This window comes from Bos indicus x Bos taurus, chromosome 5 (assembly GCF_003369695.1).
Source record: "Bos indicus x Bos taurus breed Angus x Brahman F1 hybrid chromosome 5, Bos_hybrid_MaternalHap_v2.0, whole genome shotgun sequence".
NCBI lineage: Eukaryota > Metazoa > Chordata > Mammalia > Artiodactyla > Bovidae > Bos > Bos indicus x Bos taurus.
This window is the reverse complement of record NC_040080.1, coordinates 1,419,843-1,442,051: the sequence shown is the minus strand read 5'-3', so window position 1 is coordinate 1,442,051 and position 22,209 is coordinate 1,419,843. Positions and strand designations below refer to the sequence as shown.

Here is a 22,209-nt window from a genome sequence, read left to right as displayed (position 1 = left end):
AGTTCTCTGCATCAGGTGGCCAAAGTATTGGAGCTTCAACTTCAGGATCAGTCCCTTCACTGAATATTCAGGACTGATTTCCTTTAGGATGGACTGGTTGGATCTCCTTGCAGTCCAAGGGACCCTCAAGAGTCTTCTCCAACACCACAGCTTGAAAGCATCAATTCTTCAGTGCTCAGCCTTCTTTACGGTCCAACTCTCACAAGCATACATGACTAATGGAAAAACCATAGCTTTGACTATATAGAACTTTGTTGGCAAAGTAATGTCTCTGTTTTTTAATATGCTATCTAGGTTGGTCATAGCTTTTCTTCCAAGGACCAACCATCTGCAGTGATTTTGGAGCCCAAGAAAATAAAGTCTCTCACTGTTTCCATTGTTTCCCCATCTATTTGCCATGAAGTGATGGGACTGGATGCCATGATCTTAGTTTTCAGAATTTTGAGTTTTAAGCCAGCTTTTTCACTCTCCTTTTTCACTTTCATCAAGAGGCTCTTTAGTTCTTCTTCGCTTTCTGCCATAAGGGTGGTGTCATCTGCATATCTGAGGTGATTGATATTTCTCCCGGCAAGCTTGATTCCAGCTTGTGCTTCTTCCAGCCCAGCGTTTCTCATGATGTACTTTGCATAGAATTAAATAAGCAGGGTGACAATATACAGCCTTGATGTACTCCTTTTCCTATTTGGAACCAGTCTGTTGTTCCATGTCCAGTTCTAGCTGCTGCTTCTTGACCTGCATACAGATTTTTCAGGAGGTAGGTAAGGTGGTCTTGTATTCCCATCTCTTTAAGAACTTTTCCACAGTTTGTTGTGATCCACACAGTCAAAGGCTTTGGCATAGTCAATAAAGCAGAAGCAGATGTTTTTCCAGAACTCTCTTGCTTTTCCAATGATCCAAAGGGTGTTGGCAATTTGATTTCTGGTTCCTCTTTCTTTTCTAAATCCAGCTTGAAGTTCTTGGTTCATGTAGATTTGAAGCCTGGCTTGGAGAATTTTGTGCATTATTTTGCTAGTGTGTGAGATGAGTGCAATTCTGCAGTAATTTGAACATTCTTTGGCATTGCCTTTCTTTGGGATTGGAATGAAAACTGACCTTTTCCAGTCCTGTGGCCACTGCTGAGTTTTCCAAATGTGCTGGCATATTGAGTACAGCACTTTCACGGCATCATCTTTTAGGATTTGAAAGAGCTCAACTGGAATTCCATCACCTCCACTAGCTTTGTTCGTAGTGATGCTTTCTAAGGCCCACCTGACTTCACATTCCGGGATGTCTGGCTCTAGGTCAGTGATCACACCATCGTGATTATCTGGGTCATGAAGATCTTTTATGTATAGTTCTTCTGTGTATTCTTGCCACCTCTTCTTGATATTTTCTGCTTCTGTTAGAGCCATACCATTTCTGCCCTTTACTGAGCCCATCTTTGCATGAAATGTTCCCTTGGCATATTTATACTACTAGATCTACCCTTTGAAATTGGTGAAATGAGCTCTTCAAACAGAAAGGAAATGGCAAGTGAAGGAAACTTGGAGCATTAAGAAGAGTAGAAATGTGGGCACATAGAACTTTATGAATTTGAGTTGATTAAACAAAAACAATAAATCTGTCAATAGTCAAAACTATGACATTAAAAGTGATGAAGATAAAAGGACCTATAATAGTGAGGATTCCACACTTTACTTCAAGCTATAAAATGCTGATACAGGTAGAGTCACAAATGTGCATTGAAACACCCAGAGAAACTACCATAAAACTATACAAAAAGATACCCTAACACCACCATAAATCAATCTGGAATTCTGGAATTAATCTGGAAGTTCTAAATATGATCAAATGACTTAGAGGAAAGTTTTAAGAGAGAATGAGATATAAAGGAACAAATAGAAAATATCAAAGTGGCGCTTAAATGCCAACTGTTCAATAATTACATTAAATGCAAATGGTTTAAATATACACATAAAGAAATGGAGATTTTCAGCGTGAGTAAAAAGAAAACACAGTTCGACTATACACTGACTCCAGAAATTCTATATTCAATGGCGTAGAGAAGCCTGAGTAAGAGGGTGGAGAAGTGCACACCACGCACCGTGCGAGCAGCAGCTGGGTGCGAGCAGCAGCTGGGGAAATGGTGACGTCACAGCTAGGAAAACTACCAGCAATAATGAGTGGCACCAAACGATATAGGGATCAGTCTATCAAAGACTTGACAATCCTAGGCGTGTGCACACCAAGCAGAAAAGCCTCAAGATACAGGAGGCAAGAATGACCACATCCCATAGAACAAAGTTTAAAGAACTGACGTCGTAAGAATGTGCTCTTTGGCCATAAAGGGGTCAAACTAAAAATCAATAACACAAAGTTTTTAATGGTTAGAAATTAAACAATAGAATTCTAAATAATCTATAAGTTAAAGAGGAAGTCTCAAAATAAATTTAAAAAGACATAGATCCACAGGAGACAGAAACACAACAGGACAGAAGCTGTGATGCAGTTAAACCAGTGCTGAGAATGAGGTTTGTAACATCGGACGCTTACGTAAGAACCGACAGTCTCAAGTCAGCAGCGGAGAATGAGGTTTGTAAGATCGGACGCTTACGTAAGAACCAACAGTCTCAAGTCAGCAGCTGAAGCTACCTTAAGGATCTAGAAAAAGAAGCAAACTAAAGCCAAAAGAAGCAGAAGGAAATAATAAGTGGAGAAACCAATGGAATTAAATAGGAAAACAATAGAGAAAACCAATTACACAAAAATCTGGTTCTTTAATGATATTAACGAAATTGATCAATTTTTATCAAGATTGAAAAAAAATACAAGAGTACAAATGTAAAGAATAATCAATATTATAAGTGCAGTAGAGGATCTCACTACATATTCTATAGCCTTTAAATATATAACAGAGGCAGACTACAAACTACTCCCATACATGCAACAACTTAAAAGATTAACTCCTTGAAGCTGCAAAGTATTAAAATTCAGCCAAGATGAAATAGATAATCTAAACAGTCCTATAGTTCTTAAACATTATTACATTTGTAATTGGAAAGCTCCTGAGAAAGACATCTCCAGGCTCTAACAGTTTCACTGCAGAACTCTACAAAATACTTAAAGAAGAATTAATACCAATTTTATGCAACAATTTTGGAAAAAATAGAAGGAACATGTGGCTCACATCTTACGAGGCCAGTAAGACCTTGATACCAAAACCGGATATGGGCAGAGCAACATCAACAGCAAAACACATGGGCCAACATCTCTCATGAACTTAAGTGCAAAATACTCAACAAAACATTAGCAGGCTGAACTCAGTAAAGTATAAAAACATGTATAAGCCACAATCAAGTGGGATTTCTTCTATGTGTGAAACATCTGGAAATCAATGTTATCTGCCATATAAAGAAGCCAAAGGAAAAAAAAGCACATGATCACATCAGCTGATCCAGAAAAAAACATCTGACAATGTACAACGCCCATTCATGAGAAAAACCCTCAGCAAGTCAGGAATCGAATGGGATACCTATCGATAAGGAGCGTGTACCAAAAGCCTACCCCCAGTGTTATATTTAATGGTGAAATACCGATTGTGTTTCCCTTAAAATTGAGAACAAGACCATCATGTCCTCTCTTGTTACTTTCATTCAACAGAAACATAGTACTGCAAATGTTAGCTACTAAAATAAGGAAAGAGGAAAAAGCCTCAAGGTTGGAAGTTCAGTTCACTTCAGTCGCTCAGTTGTGTCTGACTCTTTGTGACCCCATGGACTGCAGCACGCCAGGCCTCCCTCTCCATCACCAACTCCCAGAGTTTACTCAAACTCATGTCCATCAAGTCAGTGATGCCATCCAACCATCTTATCCTCTGTCGTCCCCTTCTCCTCCCGCCTTCAATCTTTGCCAGCATCAGGGTCTTTTCAAATGAGTCAGTTCTTTGCATCAGGTGGTCAAAATTTTGGAGTTTCAGCTTCAGCATCAGTCCTTCCAATGACTGTTCAGGACTGATTTCCTTTAGGATGGACTGGTTGCATCTCCTTGCAGTCCAAGGGACTCTCAAGAGTCTTCTCCAACACCACAGTTCAAAAGCATCAATTCTTCAGCGTCAGCTTTCTTTATAGTCCAACTCTCACATCCGTACATGACTACTGGAAAAACCATAGCTTTGACTAGATGGACATTTGTCAGCAAAGTAATGTCTCTGCTTTTTAATACACTGACTAGGTTGGTCATAGCTTTCCTTCCAAGGAGCAACCATCTTTTATTTTCATGGCTGCAGTCAGCATCCGCAGTGATTTTGGAGCCCAAAAAATAAAGTCTGCCACTGTTTCCACTGTTTCCCCATCTATTTCCCATGAAGTGATGGGACCAGATGCCATGATCTTTGTTTTCTGAATGTTGAGGTTTAAGGTGGCTTTTTCAATCTCCTCTTTCACTTTCATCAAGAGGCTCTTTAGTTCTTCTTCGCTTTCTGCCATAAGGGTGGTGTCATCTGCATATCTGAGGTGATTGATATTTCTCCCGGCAATCTTGATTCCAGCTTGTGCTTCTTCCAGCCCAGCGTTTCTCATGATGTACTCTGCATAGAAGTTAAATAAGCAGGGGGACGTATACAGCCTTGGCGTGGTCCTTTCCCAATTTGGAACCAGTCTATTGTTCCATGTCCAGTTATAACTGTTGCTTCCTGACCTGCATAAAGGGAGAAATAAAAGTATCTCTGCAGATGACACTAATACTTAAAAATGGAAAAGCCCAAGAAATCTACAAATATGTCTCTAGAACTAGTGAGTTCAAAAAAGTTTTCAAACAGAAGATCAACATAGAAAAATCACTTGAAAATCTCTATACTAACAGAGCATGAGGAAACTGAAATGAAAAACAACAGCATTTACAATCACTCCGAAAATAATTAGACATCTCATTTCAGCAGATATTGAACAAAACATGTATAGGATCTGGATGCTAAAACTGCTTTAAATGCAGATGCAGGTATTCAAAGAAGACTGAAATAAATGAAGAGACAAAGTACGGACTAGACATAATAAAGATGCCAATTTCTCTTACCCTGACTCCACTAATTGATCTTTAGGTTTAATGCCATTCATCAAAATTCCAATAGGGTTTCTTGTATACAGAGTCATAGCAATTCTTTATATGGAGACAAGCAGATCTTAGGATGGTTAAAGTAATCTTGGCGAAGAATAATCTAGTGACGGAAATCTCTCTACCCAGCTTTATGACTTCTTGTATAGCTACAATAAACAAAAGAACCTGGTCTCAGCAAAAGCATAGACACACAGATCAATAAAACAGAACAGAGCGTCCAGAAACAGGCCACACAAATACGCTCAAATGATTTTTGGCAAAGACACAAAAGCAATTAAATAGAGAAAGGATCACCTTTTCAACAAATGGTCTGGAGCAAGTCGACATCCGTGGGCAAAAGTAATGAATCTAAACTTCAAACCTTGCAAAAAGTTAACTCAAAATAGATCATAGCCTTGTACCTAAAGTGAAAATTATAACTCTGTTATCAAAATAATGGGAAAAAAAATTTCAGGCTCTATGGTTAGGCAAATAGTTCTAAAATTTGACACTGAAAGAACTATCCTAAAAGGAAAAACTGATCAACCAAACCTGACCAGAATGTAAAGATGCTCAATTTCATTAGATTTCGGGGAAATCAAAATAAAACCACAATGAGACACCACTATGCACTTCCTGGAAATAAGTGGTAAAGTCAAATGCTGATGTGACTGCAGACAAATAGAAGCACTCCCGATTTGACAGTTTCTTCAAAATCTAAGTATGCAATGACGGAACTACCTAGCGATTACACTCATGAGCATTTATCCCAGAGAAAAAGTAGTATGGTAGCAGATTTATTTGTAATAGCCAGAAAATAAAACAACACACGCCCTCAATGAGCTAAGGGTTAGACTAACTGCAGTTCATCCAGACTGTGGAAAGGCACTCAGAAATAAAAAAGAACTAGTGATACCCAGCAACATGGATGGATCTCCAGGGAATTATGCTGAGTGAAAACGTTCTCTCCCAGGAGGATTCGTGCGGTATGAGTCCATTAGCATCGTTAGATGGAAAAACTTCAGAAACAGAGGACAGATTGGTGCCTGCCGGGGGTTCGGAATGGATGGAGATGTAGTAGTTATAAAAAGTCAGCGGAAGGGATCTTTGTGAAGAAGTGTTCAGTGTCTGCACAGTGGTAATGAAAACACATACCTATCCGGGTGATAAAACGCATACGGAGCTAAACACACACGTGGAAATACAAGCCAGCCTGGGGAAACTGGATGCCTTTGGTGACCTATATTGATATCAATATAGTACATTATGGTTTTGTAGAACACTACCCTTGAGGGAGACTGGGCAAAGGGTACAAGGGTTCTCTATCTTAAAACTGCATGAAAATCTACATTATCTTAATAAAAATATTTGTGTGTAAATTTTTACAGTTATCATCAGAATCACCCGCCACCTCAAGTAGTCTCAGATTCAGCGTGCTGAGCACAGAATATGGTGAAAGGCAGGGGAGAGTCGTGCTGGGCCAGGGCTGCGGCGTGGAGACCTGCGTGTTGGCGGGGATGAGGTGCAACAAAATCGTGTGTCCAGGAGTCCTATCAGTGGTGATGTGTCCCCTTCGCCCTCTGAGACTTTTACCTGGGGGCAAGTTTGTCCTGATGGCGCCAGGGGAGGGTCTCCGCTAGAGTCAGGGTCTGGGAGTCCAGGTGGAAATTTGAAATGGACTCTCCCCATTGGCCCCACTTGGTCAGCAGCTGTCCTGAACAGAAGAGTGGCATCTGTCACCGTGGAGCTCACAGGCTGGTCCCCACATCCTCAGGAGAGAAGGAGCCGCTGCCTTGTATGATGAGAAGCCCAAGCCCACAGCTCGGGACTCCCAGTGCTCCTGGTGGGAACCGAGTCCTCCCGGGTCCACATGTGCCTGTGATGGGTGACAATCTGAGTCTCCTCTGTGCAAGCCCCACCTCCTGCCACTTCCATCAAAATTCCCAGTGGCCCCCCTGCCCCAGCGGGCTCCTTCCAGAACTGACCGAGATGCCCTGCTGGCTGTGAGGAGGGGACGGCAGCCCAGGCTGAGCCGGCTCCTCTGCACCTTCTTCCCTGGGCAGGATGGAGTGCTCAGGGTAAAGGAAAGAGCACAGTTAGGAACTCAGAGCAAAAGCAGAAAACCGGCCCCTCCATGAAGCGCTGTGTGTGCATGTACACACGTGTGCTCCTGTGTGTGCGTGTGTGTGCATGTGTGGGCATGTGCCCTTGCATGTGGGTGAGTATGCAGGCCAGTCATCCCCCAACTTCCTCCCGTGTATTCTAAACTAAAATGCGTGGCTGACTCACAGAAGGACCCCAGCGGTGCTGAGTGCAGACCCAGAGCAGCAGCTCAAGTGGTGAGCCTGGCAGGGCCTGTTCCAGCAGGTCTACCCCCACCCCCACTCCAGGGTAGGAATCAGGCCAGGGCCCACCCGGGGCCCCTCCTGCTCGCCCCTGGGGTTGGCGGCCTTCCTGCTCATCCCACCCCCAGCCCCACAGAAAGCCCCTGGGGCTCCAGCGCCACACCCCACCCCATCTGGAGACCCGGCCCCCCATTCATTCTCCACCCTCCACCCCCCTGCCCTGCAACTCCCACACCAAAATGCTCTTTTTGGCCTGGAACATTAGAAGACTTTTGCAAATGCAAATACACTGCAGGGAAGTCTTATCTCATTACAGACTCCTGAACAACTGGGCTTCTCCCCCACAAAATGGAAATTAAGACTTGACAGCAAATATTTCTGATCTGAAGAAAAGTCATCAGAGGGTCTTGTCTGTGAGCTGCATGCGGCCAGACCTGAGAAGACACCTCAGTTCTGGGAGGGGAGGGGAGGACAGCGGAGGGAGGAGGGGACAGGGGAGGGGGGAGGGGAGGAAAGGTGGGGGAGGGGAGGGGAGGGGAGGGAGGGGAGGGAGGGGAGGGAAGTAGCGTTGGGGAGGGGAGGGAGGGCCGCTGGGGAGGGGGATGCTGTGTCGTTACCCCCGGCCCTCCCTGTTGTCCTGGTCACCATGAGGCCACCCACTGCCCTCCACGGGGGTGCTCCTCCCTGGCCCCCGGAGGTCTGTACTGCAGCGCTCCCTCCGGCCGTCGTCCAGGCAGGTCTCCCTCTGGCCCCCAGATGATTGCCTCCTCTTTAGCCACTTCAGAACCTGCCCTGGGTCCACAAGCCCGGTTCCTGTACGCTCTGTGCACAGGCTCGCTGCCGCCCCCACAACGCTTCTGCAGGAGAGCCCGTGCGAGGCGGGGCCGGGGCCTGAGGAGGCGGGGCCGGGGCCTGGGGAGGCGGGGCCGGGGCCGGGGAGGCGGGGCCGGGGCCGGGGAGGCGGGGCCGGGGCCTGGGGAGGCGGGGCCGGGGCCGGGGAGGCGGGGCCGGGGCCGGGGAGGCGGGGCCGGGGCCGGGGAGGCGGGGCCGGGGCCCTCAGGGCGCTGGGCCGGGACTGGTCTTCTCTCAGGTCGCTCAGAAAGCTGAAAGGCAGGTGAGTGAGTGAGTGAGTGAAGTTGCTCAGTCGTGTCTGACTCTTTGCGACCCCATGGACTGTAGCCTACCAGGCTCCTCCCTCCCTCCATGGGATTTTCCAGGCAAGAGTACTGGAGTGGGTTGCCATTTCCTTCTCCAGGGGATCTTCCCGACCCAAGGATCAAACCCTGGTCTCCCGCATTCCAGGCAGAAACAAGGCAGGTAATTTATCCCTAATATCCTACAAGCGAAACCTCCTCAGCATCTTTACCGGGGCCATCTGGGCGCGGAGACCACCACGCCCACCTCGTCTCAGTCTTCAGACTAAATATCTGGAATATTTTTTGAGAGAAAGCATAAAATCGCTTCCTTTATTGAGCTGACTAATTGGAACAAGTCAGAGCCTTTCATGAGACGCGATGCTGAGGGCTCAGCCAAGCCTTCCTCGTCCCCGGGTGACCCATGCTCACAAAACTGGCTGGCTGTCAACACTGGGGATATTTCTTCAGAAAATTCACATTTCATTTTCCTCAGTAAGTCAGTTTTCTGTGATTAGAGAAGAGCGAGGCCAATCATTTTAAGTGTTTTTCTGTCTTTCCACAGGATATTAGAAAGAACATTTGCTCAAAGCATGCAGGCTTTTTTTTTCTCCATAAACATAAAAAGGGGACAGCACAGGAAAATATGAAAAGACCGTGCTTCCTGCCGTTTCAGCGAGGATTTCAGGTTTGTGTCTAATCCCATGAGAATTAGCCTGGAGCCGAGAATCCCACGTGCCCAGCTGGGGGTGACGGGTGCATCTGAGATCCCCCGGGGAGCACCCAAACGCCACCCAGTGAAGGCAGGTTCTTCTAATTAGCAAAATAAGACAGTCGTGAGGGAAAGTCCACAGCGTGAGGGGTAGAGGCAGGAGAGCTGCTGGGCACGCTTGCTGATGGTGGTGGGAGCTGGGCACCCCTGGAGAGACAGTGCAGACGTGCTCTGGTCTCCTTGCCCGCCCCCAAACCCCTCAGTTTCTCTGGAACATTCCAGGCCAGAAGCAGAGGGAGGAAGTTTGGCTGGAAGTTCTGGAGCCAATACTTGGACTAGGCTCCGGCCAGGGAGGCCCCAGGGCATCAGCCCTGCCCTGCTGTGGGCAGGAGGGAGGGGCATCCGCGAGCAGCACCTGGAGGAGGGCGGAACTCTGAGCCCAAGAGAACCTCTGAGAAGGTAACGCGCAGCCTCGGGCTCTGGGGAGAACCCCGAGGCCCTGACTTGGGTCTGATTGTGTGGCGCCCAAGGGTTGGGTGGTTCTGATGGATCAGGCTGGCGGTCCCGGTGTCTCCTGAGGACAGCCTCCCTCTGGGCACGGGCTTTGCCATCCCGTCTTGGAGATGCTGCCTTGGGGCCTCAGGGCTGGGGGGCCTTGCTAGCAACACGGCCTGGGAGGGAGACGATGGATGCAGAGTGCTCTGGCCTGTGGCAAAGGCCCCCTGCCCTCAGCAGGGTTGGCACACCCCTGGCCCCTCTAACCAGAACACTGCCCATGTGTTTCAGCACGGCATGGGCCTTCTCCTGTGTCTGCAATGGGCTCTCATCCCCGACTGCACCCCGGCCCTGTGCTCTACGAATCCTCCCTTACTGCTACTGCTGCTGCTAAGTCGCTTCAGTAGTATCTGACTCTGTGCGACCCCATAGATGGCAGCCCACCAGGCTCCCTTGCCCCTGGGATTCTCCAGGCAAAAACACTGGAGTGGGTTGCCATTTCCTTCTCCAATGCATGAAAGTGAAAAGTGAAAGTGAAGTCGCTCAGTCGTGTCCGACTCTTAGCGACCCCATGGACTACAGCCTACCAAGCTCCTCCATCCATGGGATTTTCCAGGCAAGAGCACTGGAGTGGGTCCTCCCTTGTCTTATGCTAAATCCCATGGAGGAGCGTGTCAGGGACACACGGGAACACCGGGGCAGCCCCCAGGGCTGGGCACGAGCAGGGTTACGCTCTTCTGTCCACGGTCCAGAATGCACCTGTGGCTACGTGACTACCATCCTGACACGTGGGAGCGGGAGTCAGGGACGCAGTCCCTGCACCGCCCGTTTGTCTGCCAACAGCGATGCCCTGCACCTCCCCCCACCCCCGGGGGCTGTATGCTGGGCTCCAGGACTTCAGGCCAGCAGGCGGGGTGACCTCTGGTCCAGGAAGTAGGTACAGGTGAGGCGCTCAGTACATGTCTGTCCCTGGTGTGAATGCATCCATTCAGCCAGCCCCCAGTCCACAGCGTCTCCTGATTCTTACTCTAACCCCTCTGCTCAGAACCGTCTCCATGACCCAAACTTAAAGTGAGAAGATGGACCGCTCAGATCGGCGGTCACAGGACCCAGAGGTCACAGTGTCAATCTCCCACTGTTCGAATGATGAGAAAAGTTGGACCCCGCCCGGGATCACCCTCACACGAGGAGATGCTGGCCTCGGGGGATGTCTCAGGGAGCTGGTCCTGTGCAGCCAGAGCTGGGGGGTGTCTCCCAGCGGGAGTGGCCATGGCACCGTATTAGCCCAAGTAGGGCTTCATCATCCCTTAGCGCTGGATCCTTTATCCCGGGCTTTCCTTGCAGCTCGACACGCCCAAGGGGACAGAAAGGAGCTCATTCCCCAGGCCTGTTTATTGTTTGGTTTTTTGGGCTCAAACTGTTGACAGCTTTTAAGTCCAAATTCCAGTTTTCTCCATCAGTTAGTTCCCTGTACAAAGATGTAAAAGAGGTTTGTAAGACTCTTTGGGGAAATATATTTATATATAAAACATCACCAAAGGACACAAAAGCCCTTGCGGGTAGAAAAGTGAGCAAGCAGAGAGACGCAGCCCATGTGGCCTGAACGTGTGTTGACGCCCACGTGGGATGGGCAGGTGACCATATGCTGGACAAAGGGCTCCTCAAACGGAAAAAAGCAAAACTGATCTTTTGTTGTTCAGTTGCTAAGTCATGTCCGACTCTTTGTGACCCCATGGATGGCAGCACACCAGGCCTCCCTGTCCATCACTGACTCCCGGACCTTCCTCAAACTCGTGTCCGTCGAGTTGGTAATGCCATCCAACCATCTCATCCTCTTTTGTCCCCTTCTCCCCCTGTCCTCACTCTTTCCCAGCATCAGGGTCTTTTCCAATGAGTCGGCTCTTCCCATGAGTCGGCTCATCCCAAAGTATTGGAGTGTCAGCCTCAGCATCGTTCAAATGCACTGAATGGCGTCCCTGGGAAACAAGAGGCTGAGAAGACCTGCGGGAGATGCTGCAGCGCCTGCGGCTGCTACAGGTTGAGACTCAGAGCACCGAAAACCACACAAGGAGGTAAGATGAAGACAGACAGCTGAGCAGAGCACCAGCCGGAGGGGTGGACAGACACAAGGGAAAGAATAAAGGCCAGTGACATTTAAAAATTCTGAACTTGACAGTAATCAGAAAAATAAAAATCCAGGCAGTCCAATATGAAATCGCACAATTTGGACCATCCAAAGTGTAAATGGCAGGACTGTGAGGAGGGGTGGGTGACACCCAGGGAGGCGGGAAATTCACAGGAGCTCCTGCAATCAAATGCACAGGCCAGTGACCCAGAAGCCCTCTTCCAGATGTCCAGGTTGGGGTTGTAACCATGTGCAAAAGGAGAAAGCCAGCAAGAATGCCACTGCAGTGGGCTCTCAGTGGTGAAACCTTTCTTGAAATAACCTAAATATTCATGAGTATGAAGTGGGAATACTATTCAGCAGTCAAGTGAACAAACAAGAGGTGTCTATCAACATGAGTAAGTTTCCAAAACCGTGTTGAGTGAAAATATGCAGAACGACTTGCCCTGCACACTGCCACTGTGTAAGGTGAGAAGAGAGCAGGATGGTGCTCTGTGTTGTTTAGGGACACACGAGAGTCTGGGAGCCCCGATGGAGACCTGACTTGGGAGAGTGGCTGCTTCTGTTAGAAAGAACCTCAGCAGCACAGCACAGAAACCTGCTCATGTAAAAACAGGTTAAACAAAACGGGAAACTACTTTCTCTTGTATACATTGGAAGGCCAAATAGCCAGGGCTAGTATGTGGCTTCATGGTGACGTTAGAGTTATAGGCTCCTGTTATTTCTCTGCCCCACTGTCTTTTGTGAACAGCTTCTGGTATCAAGGTTGCCTCATGTTCCAAGATGGCTGCTGGCGCTCCAGCAATCCCATCTCTACTCCAGGACAATGGCCAGAGGAAGTGGAAGATGAAAGGATACAATCCCTGCCTCAAGTTTACCTCTGGGGTGAGGAGGGACTGGAATTGTGGAGGGGCAGAAGGGGTTTCCTTATAGTTGTAATAGTTTGTTTTCAAAAACCATAATCAGAAACAAATACAGATGATTTAAAAATTTGTTAAAGACGATGGTTAATGAAGCATGTTTTTACACTGTTTATTCTCTATGATTGTATTTATGTTTGGTTGAAATAGTTCACAGGAAGAAACATGAAGAAAATAGGAAGTGAATTTAATATATTGGTTTGCATTAATGATATGAATCGATTCGCTGATTTATAGTAATGAAGACCAGCTGATCGCTGAGCTCCAGGTCCCCCCTGGGAGGCAGTCAGGCTTGCACGGAAGTGAGTGAGCTCCCCAGTGGGAGCCTGCCCAGCCCCAGGGTTTGCGTGATGACACGTGTGGCCGCCTTTGCAGCCTGCCACGTCACACGTTCTTACAGGCCTTTTCCTGTTCTTTTCCCCACTGAGAGCAGGTTCTCCTGTCCAGCCCATCTGACCGAACGTGGCCCCCAGTTACAGCCGCGTGGATCTCTGATGCTCTAGCTTCCTGGAGCCTGCCACCCGCGGGTGCGAATAACCTGGCCTTGACGCACCTGCTCCCAGGCGGTCCCCTGGAGCACTGGGCCAGGCAGCCGTGACGTCAGTGTTCCCGCGAGTTCTGGTCACCTGCTTGGCCCATTCTCCCCGAGTCTGTCCCAGTCCGATCCTGGAGCAGGTGATCATCGGGGTCTGGCCGGCACCCGGGCTGATACCTGGCATACACCTCCACCTGGTAGAGCCAGGTGCACACCTCCACCTGACCACTGGGTAAAGGGCAGGAGGAGCGCGAGCAGAGTGGGCACCAGGTCCCCACGGAGGCTGTCAAGTGAGAAAGAGACAGATTAAGCAGCTGCATTTACGCTCATTTCCTGAACACTCTAATATGAAGGATGGCTTACTAAGTACGTTGTCGACCAGTTGCTCAGTCATGTCCGACTCCTTGTGACCCGTGGACTGCGGCACACCAGTCTTCCCTGTCCTTCGTTACCTCCCAGAAGTTGCTCAAAGTCTTTAGTGGCACCAAAGCACAGGTACCCTTCTGCCCCAAGTCCAGAGGTGCCTGCCGGCTCCAGCATCCAGTTCATCTCTCGCCGCTTGTCCATTATTTGTCTCTTTATCGACCATATATTCCACAGATCTGCTGACTGGCCATTCATTATGCTTTTCTGCCAAAGAGGCTCTTGATTCCTGACTCTTCAAATCATTTCTGAACGTGTTGCTTAAGACGAGCTGCTGGAATCCTGAGTGGCCAGGGAGAGAGCGTTGTTTCAGGGAAGGGAGGGCTGGGCCCTGATGCTCTGGACTCAGGGCCGCCTGGTGGTGGCCACGCAGCCTCTAACCTGCCCGACCCCCACAATGCACCCGCTGCCTCCCCCGTCCTGGGGGCCCGATGCCCGGAAGAGCCAAGGCTGATGGAAGGGAGATGGCATTTTCAGGCCCAGGGATCTTGAGGGAAGCACTGTCCACGTGGGCTTGTCCTGTCACCAGGCACAGCGTGGCACAGTGGGCATCATATGCGGGATGCAGAGTGATGTTTCTCAGACATGCCGGGTCCTGTTGGGCTGTCTGAGCAGCGGCTCCATGGCCATGCAGAGACCAACCGTTCCCAGGGTTCCCACATCGCACACCGGAAAGGGAAGAGGCAGAAAGCCCGGAGCTGACTGGCCGTGGCCACCGCATCCCGGGACCAGCCCCTCCGTGGCTGAGGGAGCCCAGTGCCAAGAAGGGAGAGAGCAGCAGCTGGCTGTGAATATGCCGACGGTAAATAAGGCGACCTGCTGAATTCAGATGCGCAGCGCTCCTTCCAGCTCCCCGACAACCACTGAACGGTAAAATCACCAGTCTTTCCATGGAAGAAATTAGCATTAATGAGATAGCAGTGTATCTGGAGTAACTGACACTTTGATGAATGAGCTGGCGGGATGGGATACGAGGCTCCTGATGGATCATATTCGGGTTGCCTAGGGTGGCATTTAACTGTTCCTCCTGCGTTCCCAGCTTCAGTTATGTGCAATGGAAAACCTCAGGAATGTGGGGCTTTATCTTTCAGGAGGCAGACCCAAGCGTCCTGATCAATCCAGGCTGACAGCAGCTCCACCCGCGGGGAACCAGGGAATCTAGAGCCAGGGGACTGGCCCCCATCCCCCCAGGCTGTGCTCCATCTGCAGGCAAGGGGCCGCCTCCTAATCGGCCTCTCCTCCTCTGGGCCGGGCACACCTCCTGGAGATGAGGCTGGATGTTCCCACGGAAGCGAACACCCAGGTGGACCTCCTAGAGCTCCAGGAGAGCCGGTGTCTGCAGCCCCAGCAGGAGGGCACATGTGTCACCGGGACGGAGCGGCTCCCCCACACCTGGGTCTCCCTCAGGCTCGGCCGTCGGCCTGAACCGCCTTCCGAGAGGCCTCCCAGGCTGGTTCCCTCTCCTCCCGTGGACACAGCCGCCCCGTGGGCTGTTCTGCCTGCCCGAGCCTGGATTCAGGGCCCCACCTCCGGCCACACAGCTGAGCTTCTGCTCCCTCTGCTGCACCCTCCCACTGGCCCCGGCTGGTCCTGCTTCCCTGCGGCCGTCATGGGGTCACGTGACCCCTCCCCGGCCACCGGCCCTGCCCAGCGGGGGTGTCTGTGCCCCGGCCATGTCCCCAGCTTCCAGCACAGCAGCCTGTGGAAATCACTTCCACACACGGGTTACATGCAGCAGGGTCGTCCGTCTCCTGCCTTTTGTCTTTGTCTAAGGAGAAAACCTGGAGAAGGCGATGGCACCCCACTCCCGGACTCTTGCCTGGAAAATCCCATGGACGGGGGAGCCTGGTGGGCTATGGTCTATGGGGTTGCAAAGAGTCGGACACGACTAAGCAACTAACACACACACACACACAAGAAGAAAACCAGTGTGCATGCCTGGGTGTCCCCAGCTCTGAGCACGGTGGGTGTTCGAAGGTGACAGTGAGGAGGCCCCAGCTTGCAAGTTCTGCCGGGAGGGAAAGTCCCCCAGGAGAAGGCTGCCCAGCCTGGAAGGGGAGCAGGGTGCCTGCCTTCATCGCTGAGCATCACGGCGCCTCTCTGATCCTAGGAATGAGAGCCCACAGAAGGGCCGGGGAGCAGGACCCCAGTGAAGAATCATCAAACACTCCCGGAGGAAGGAAAATAAGATCTGAATGTTCGCACAGGAATGCCCGGTTATTGGTTGGAAAGACATACTAAAACAGAAAAAGAACCAACCTCCACAGGTTCCTGTGAAACCCTAAGGCAATGCCAACTAGAATTCCAGTGTGTTTCTGTGCATGAGTGTGTAATTTGGATCAAATAATCTGAAATTCATAGAACAGGATACTTGTCTAAAACTCTGTATATCAAAGCTATGGTTTTTCCAGTGCTCATGTATGGATGTGAAAGTTGGACCATAAAGAAAGCTGAGCCCCAAAGAACTGAAGGTTTCGAACTATGGTGTTGGAGAAGACTCTTGAGAGCTCCTTGGACAACAAGGAAATCAAACCAGTCAATCCTAAAGTAAATAAACCCTGATTTTTTTTTTTTTTTGCCACTTTATGTTTTTTTTAATTGAAGGATAGTTTCTTTACAGAATTTTGTGCTTTTCTGTCATACATGAACAAGAATCAGCCTTGGGCACACCCATGTCCCCTGCCTCCCATCTCCCTCCCCACCCCACCCTCCGCCTGTCGCAGGGCCCCTGTTTGAGTTCCCTGAGTCACACAGCGAATTCCCGTTGCCTGTCTGTCTCACGTGTGGCATTGTGAATTTCCATGTTGGTCTCTCCGTACATCTCCCCTTCCCCCTCCTCCCCTCCCACCGTGTCCACAGGGCTGTTCTGTATGTCTGTTTCTCCACTGCTGCCCTGAAAGTAAATTCATCGGTGTCATCTCCTCAGATTCCATATGTGTGTCAGTATTCGACATTTCTCTTTCTCTTTCTGCCTTCACTCTGTATAGTAGGCTCTAGCTTCATCCACCTCATTAGAACTGACTCAGTTGTGTTCCTTTTTATGGCTGAGTAATATTGCATTGTGTGTATCTATGTACCACTGTCCATTCATCTGTCAGTGGACATCTAGGTCGCTTCCATGTTCTAGCTGTTGTAAACAGCGCTACAGTGAACACTGGGGAACATGCGTCTTTTTCCATTTTGGTTTCCTCAGGCTATGTGCCTAGAACTGGGATTGCTGGGGCATATGGTGGTTTTATTCCTAGCTTTTTAAGGAATGTTCATACCGTCTTCTTAGTGTCTTATCAATTTACATGCCCACCAGCAATGCAAGAGCGTTCCCTTTTCTGCACACCCTCTCCAGCATTTATTGTCTGTGGACTTTTTGACGATGGCCATTCTGACTGGGTGAGGTGGTATCTCACGGTGGTTTTGCATTTATTGTCTGTGGACTTTTTGACGAGGGCCGTTCTGACTGGGTGAGGTGGTATCTCACGGTGGTTTTGATTTGCGTTTCTCTAATAACGAGCGACGCTGAGCGTCTTTTCCTGCGTTTGTTAGCCATCTGTATGTTTTCTTTGGAGAAATGTCTGTTTAGGTCTTTTCCCCACTTCTGGATTGGCTTGTTTACTTTTCTGGTATTTCGTTGTATGAGCTGCTTGTATATTTTTGAAATTAACTCTTTCTCAGTCGTTTCCTTTGCTCTTATCTTCTCCTATTCTGAGAATTGTCTTTTCACCTTGCTTGTGGTTTCCTTTGCTGTGCAAAAGCTTTTAAGTTTAATCAGGTCCCACTTGCTTATTTTTGTTTTTACTTCCATTACTGTACGAGGAGGGTCATAGAGGATCTTGCTTTGATTTATGTCATCGAATGTTCTGCCTATGTTTTCCTCTAACGGTTTTATTGTTTCTGATCTTACACTTAGGTCTTTAATCCATTTTGAGTTTATCTTTGTGTATGGCATTAGAAAGTGTTCCAATTTCATTCTTTTGCACATAGCTATCCAGTTTTCCCATCACCACTTATTTTGCAGGATACAAGGTCAATACACAGAAATCCCTAGCATTCCTATATAGTAACAATGAAAAATCAGAAGGAAAAATTACAGAATCAATCCCATTCACCATTGCAACAAAAAGAATAAAATATCTAGGAATAAACCTACCTAAGGAGACAAAAGAACTATATAGGGAAGATTATCAGACACTGATGAAAAAAAATCCAAGATGACATAAACAGATGGAAGGATAGTCCGTGTTCCTGGGTAGGAAGAATCAATTTTGAGAAAATGACTATACTACCAAATGCAATCTGCAGATTCATGAGATCCATATCAAATTACCAATGGCACTTTTCACAGACCTAGAACAAAAAATTTCCAATTCATATTGAAACACAAAGACCCTGAATAGCCAAAGCAGTCTTGGGAAAGAATGGAGCCGGAAGAATCAACCTTTCTGACTTCAGGTTATACTACAAAGCTACAGTCATCAGGACAGTATGGTACTGGCACAAAAAACAGAAATAAAGACCAATGGAACAAGATAGAGAGCCCAGAGATAAACCCACACATCTACGGGTACCTTATTTTTGACAACGGAGGCAAGAATATACAATGGAGCAAGGATAACCCTGAATATTCATTGGAAGGACTGATGCCAAAGTTGAAGCTCCAATACTCTGGCCACATGATGCGAAGAACTGACTCATTGGAAAAGACCCTGATGTTGGGAAGGATTGACGGCAGGAGAAGGGGACGACAGAGGATGAGATGGTTAGATAGCACCACTGACTCAATGGACATGGATCTCAGCAAACTCTGGGAGATAGTGAAGGACAGGAGAGCCTGGCGTGCTGTGGTCCACGGGGTTTCAGAGTCAGACACGACTCAGTGACTGAACAACAACAATCTAGAAACGCTGCAAAAAAGAAGATTGAAGGGGCTCTTGCCTGAGAAGCATTCGAGCTTCTAGAGTGAAAACTGTGGCAGAGGAGTAGCTGGGATGGCTCGGGGTGGAGACGAGGCCGGGGGGAAGGCTGCGTTTCTACACCAGGAAGGAGGTGTTCATACTGAAGCAAATCAGCTGAGCCTCTCACTCATCTCACGTTCAGAAACAAGTAGAAGATGCAGCAAATATCTGCAGACATCTAGCACCGTCTGGGAACCTAATAGCTTCCCTGGTGACATTAGTGGTAAAGAACCTGCTGCCAGTGCCGGAGACATAAGGGAGGCGGCTCCAATCCCTGGGCTGGGAAGATCCCCTGGAGGAGGGCATGGCCACCCACTCCAGTACTCTTTCCTGGAGAATCCCACGGACAGAGGAGCCTGGGGGGCTACAGTCCATGGGGTCTCAAAGAGTCAGACATGACTGAAGCAATTTATCATGCATCGAATTTTAAAATATAAGAGAATAAAGTCTTAAAGTGAACATGTGTGTGACCTATGGTTTAGGTAATGTTTTTAATGAATATTTAAAGAAAAAGTGATGAAGAAACACGTGACTATGTTTTAACCAATATGTACGTAAGGAGGCTGTGACCCCAAAGAGAAATGACAGGAGAGCAGTCTGAGGCTTCACAGCCAAGATACAGGAAAAGTGAACACCGCTCAGTCATGTCTGACTCTTTGTGACCCCACGGACTGTACGGTCCATGGAATTCTCCAGGCCGGAATACTGCAGTGGATAGCCTTTCCCTTCTCCAGGGGATCTTCCCAACCCAGAGATCGAACCCGGCTCTCCCACGTTGCAGGCAGATTCTTTACCAGCTGAGCCACATGATACATGAAGAGTTTTACAACTGATTATTTAAAAAGACCGGAGAAGGCGATGGCGACCCACCCCAGTACTCTCGCCTGGAAAATCCCATGGACGGAGGAGCCTGGTGGGCTGCAGTCCATGGGGTCGCAAAGAGTCGGACACGACTGAGCGACTTCACTTTCATTTTTTCCTTTCATGCTTTGGAGAAGGAAATGGCAACCCACTCCAGTGTTCTTGCCTGGAGAATCGTAGGGACGGGGGAGCCTCATGGGCTGCTGTCTATGGGGTCACACAGTCGGACACGACTGAAGTGACTTAGCAGCAGCAGCAGCAGCAGGATTTAAAAAGACAAATAAGAGACAATTAGGCAAAGTATATGAACAGGCACTGATTAGAAAGTCCCCAAATGGCCAAAATAGTAGGAAAAGTTACACAAAGTCCCAAGTATCCAGAAAATGCAAATTATTTGAATAAGGAGATATCAATTTTCACCTCTCAGATAGTCTCAGAAAGAGGTAACACCTTCTGGTGGGGATGTGAACGAAAGAGCATTTGCATGTTATTACTGGAGATGTGAATTTTAACTGCTCTTTTGAGAAGCCATCTGGAAATATATATTTAAATTAAAAACACACAAAACCATGGACCCAGCCTTCCCTTCCTGAATATTCATCCCCAGGAAATAAGGGCAACCCCGAGTGGTGCTGGGAGTGGTGTGGACAGCGGGCTGTGTTGGGCAGTGGGAAGCAGACGCGTGCCTGAAACTCAGCTTCCTCACACAGAGCACCAGCCAAGCCAGAGGAATGTGATTACTTCAGAAGTACGGTAGGTTATGCACAATAAAGCTTTCTGTTGTTGTTGTTTCGTCCCTAAGTCGTATCCAACTCTTTGCAGCCCCATGAACTGCAGCACGCTAGGCTTCCCTGTTCTTCACCATCTCCTGGAGTTGGCTCAAACTCAGGTCCATTGAATTGGTGATGCCGTCCAACCCTCTCATCCTCTGCTGCCCCCTTCTCATCCTGCCCTCAGTCTTTCCCAGCACCATGGACTTTTCCAATGAGTAGCTGTTCACATCAGATGGGCAAAGTACTGGAGCTTCAATTTCAGCATCAGTCCTTCCAGTGAACATTAAGGGATGATTTCCTTTAGGATTGATTGGTTGGATCTCCTTGCAGTCCAACCAGAGTCCAAGGGACTCCCAAAAGTCTTCTCCAACACCACAGTTTGAAAGCATCAATTCTTCAGTGCTCAGCCTTCTTTATGGTCTAACTCTCACATCTGTACATGACTACTGGAAAAACCAAAGCTTTGACTACATGGACTTTGTCTGCAAAGTAATGTCTCTGTTTTCTAATACACCATCTAGTTTTGTCATAGGGTTGCTTTCAAGGAGATAGCGTCTTTTAATTTCATGGCTGCAGTCACCACCCACAGTGATTTTGGAGCCCAAGAAAATAAAGTCTATCAATAAAGCTTAGGATGCGTAATGCAATATTTCATTCTTTAAAATGAAGTGGATACACGTGTGTTTGTGTGTGTGTGGTTTGTGTGTGTGTGTGCTATGGTTTGTGTGTTAGTGTGTGTGTGTTGTGCGTTTCTGTGTGGTGTGGTTTGTGTGTTAGTGTGGTGTGCGTGTGTGTGTGTGTGTGTGGTCTGTGTGTTATTGTGTATGTGGTTTGTGTGTGTGTGTGTGTGTGTGATCTGTGTGTTAGTGTGTGAGTACTGTGTGGTTTCTGTGTGTGTCTGTGTATGATGAGATCTGCCAAAGCCCCCTGGGGTCCCCAGAGGCTGTCTGGGGGTGCATTATTCCCAGTGACACTCCATGCCCCCTCCTGTGCAGGGAGCCCCCAGGCTGAGCCCCATCCCCTGGCTTTGCCCCCAAGCTTAGCCCCGTCTCCGGCTTTGGCCCCAGGCTGAGCCCCGTCTCCCAGCTCTGCCCCCAGGCTGAGCCCCGTCTCCTGGCTTTGGCCCAGGCTGAGCTCCTTCCCCTGGCTTTGCCCCAGGCTGAGCCCCGTCTCCTGGCTTTGGCCCAGGCTGAGCTCCTTCCCCTGGCTTTGCCCCAGGCTGAGCCCCGTCTCCAGCTTTGCCCCCAGGCTGAGCCCCTTCCCCTGGCTTTGCCCCAGGCTGAGCCCTGTCTCCAGCTTTGCCCCCAGGCTGAGCCCTGTCTCCTGGCTTTGGCCCAGGCTGAGCTCCTTCCCCTGGCTTTGCCCCAGGCTGAGCCCTGTCTCCAGCTTTGCCCCCAGGCTGAGCCCCGTCTCCTGGCTTTGGCCCAGGCTGAGCTCCTTCCCCTGGCTTTGCCCCAGGCTGAGCCCCGTCTCCAGCTTTGCCCCCAGGCTGAGCCCCTTCCCCTGGCTTTGCCCCAGGCTGAGCCCTGTCTCCAGCTTTGCCCCCAGGCTGAGCCCCATCCCCTGGCTTTGCCCCCAAGCTGAGCCCCGTCTCCGGCTTTGGCCCCAGGCTGAGCCCCGTCTCCCAGCTCTGCCCCCAGGCTGAGCCCCGTCTCCTGGCTTTGGCCCAGGCTGAGCTCCTTCCCCTGGCTTTGCCCCAGGCTGAGCCCCGTCTCCTGGCTTTGGCCCAGGCTGAGCTCCTTCCCCTGGCTTTGCCCCAGGCTGAGCCCCGTCTCCAGCTTTGCCCCCAGGCTGAGCCCCTTCCCCTGGCTTTGCCCCAGGCTGAGCCCTGTCTCCAGCTTTGCCCCCAGGCTGAGCCCCGTCTCCTG

At 49.2% G+C, this 22,209-nt stretch overlaps 2 long non-coding RNA genes across 3 annotated transcripts; one reads left to right on the top strand and one right to left on the bottom strand.

The window, feature by feature from the left end:
- Positions 1-4,637: 4,637 nt before the first annotated feature.
- On the bottom strand, positions 4,638-7,514 carry LOC113893603. Its single transcript, XR_003511309.1, has 4 exons — positions 7,056-7,514; positions 6,664-6,946; positions 5,050-5,237; positions 4,638-4,674 (listed from the first exon to the last, which is right to left on the bottom strand). It is a non-coding gene; the product is annotated as an uncharacterized LOC113893603 (long non-coding RNA).
- A 935-nt stretch (positions 7,515-8,449) lies between these two features.
- LOC113893602 lies at positions 8,450-12,879 on the top strand. Of its 2 annotated transcripts, XR_003511307.1 has the most exons (5): positions 8,450-8,529; positions 9,114-9,236; positions 9,543-9,719; positions 11,629-11,827; positions 12,632-12,879. It is a non-coding gene; the product is annotated as an uncharacterized LOC113893602 (long non-coding RNA). The 2 variants fall into 2 exon arrangements; XR_003511308.1 differs by lacking the exon at positions 9,543-9,719.
- Positions 12,880-22,209: the final 9,330 nt, after the last annotated feature.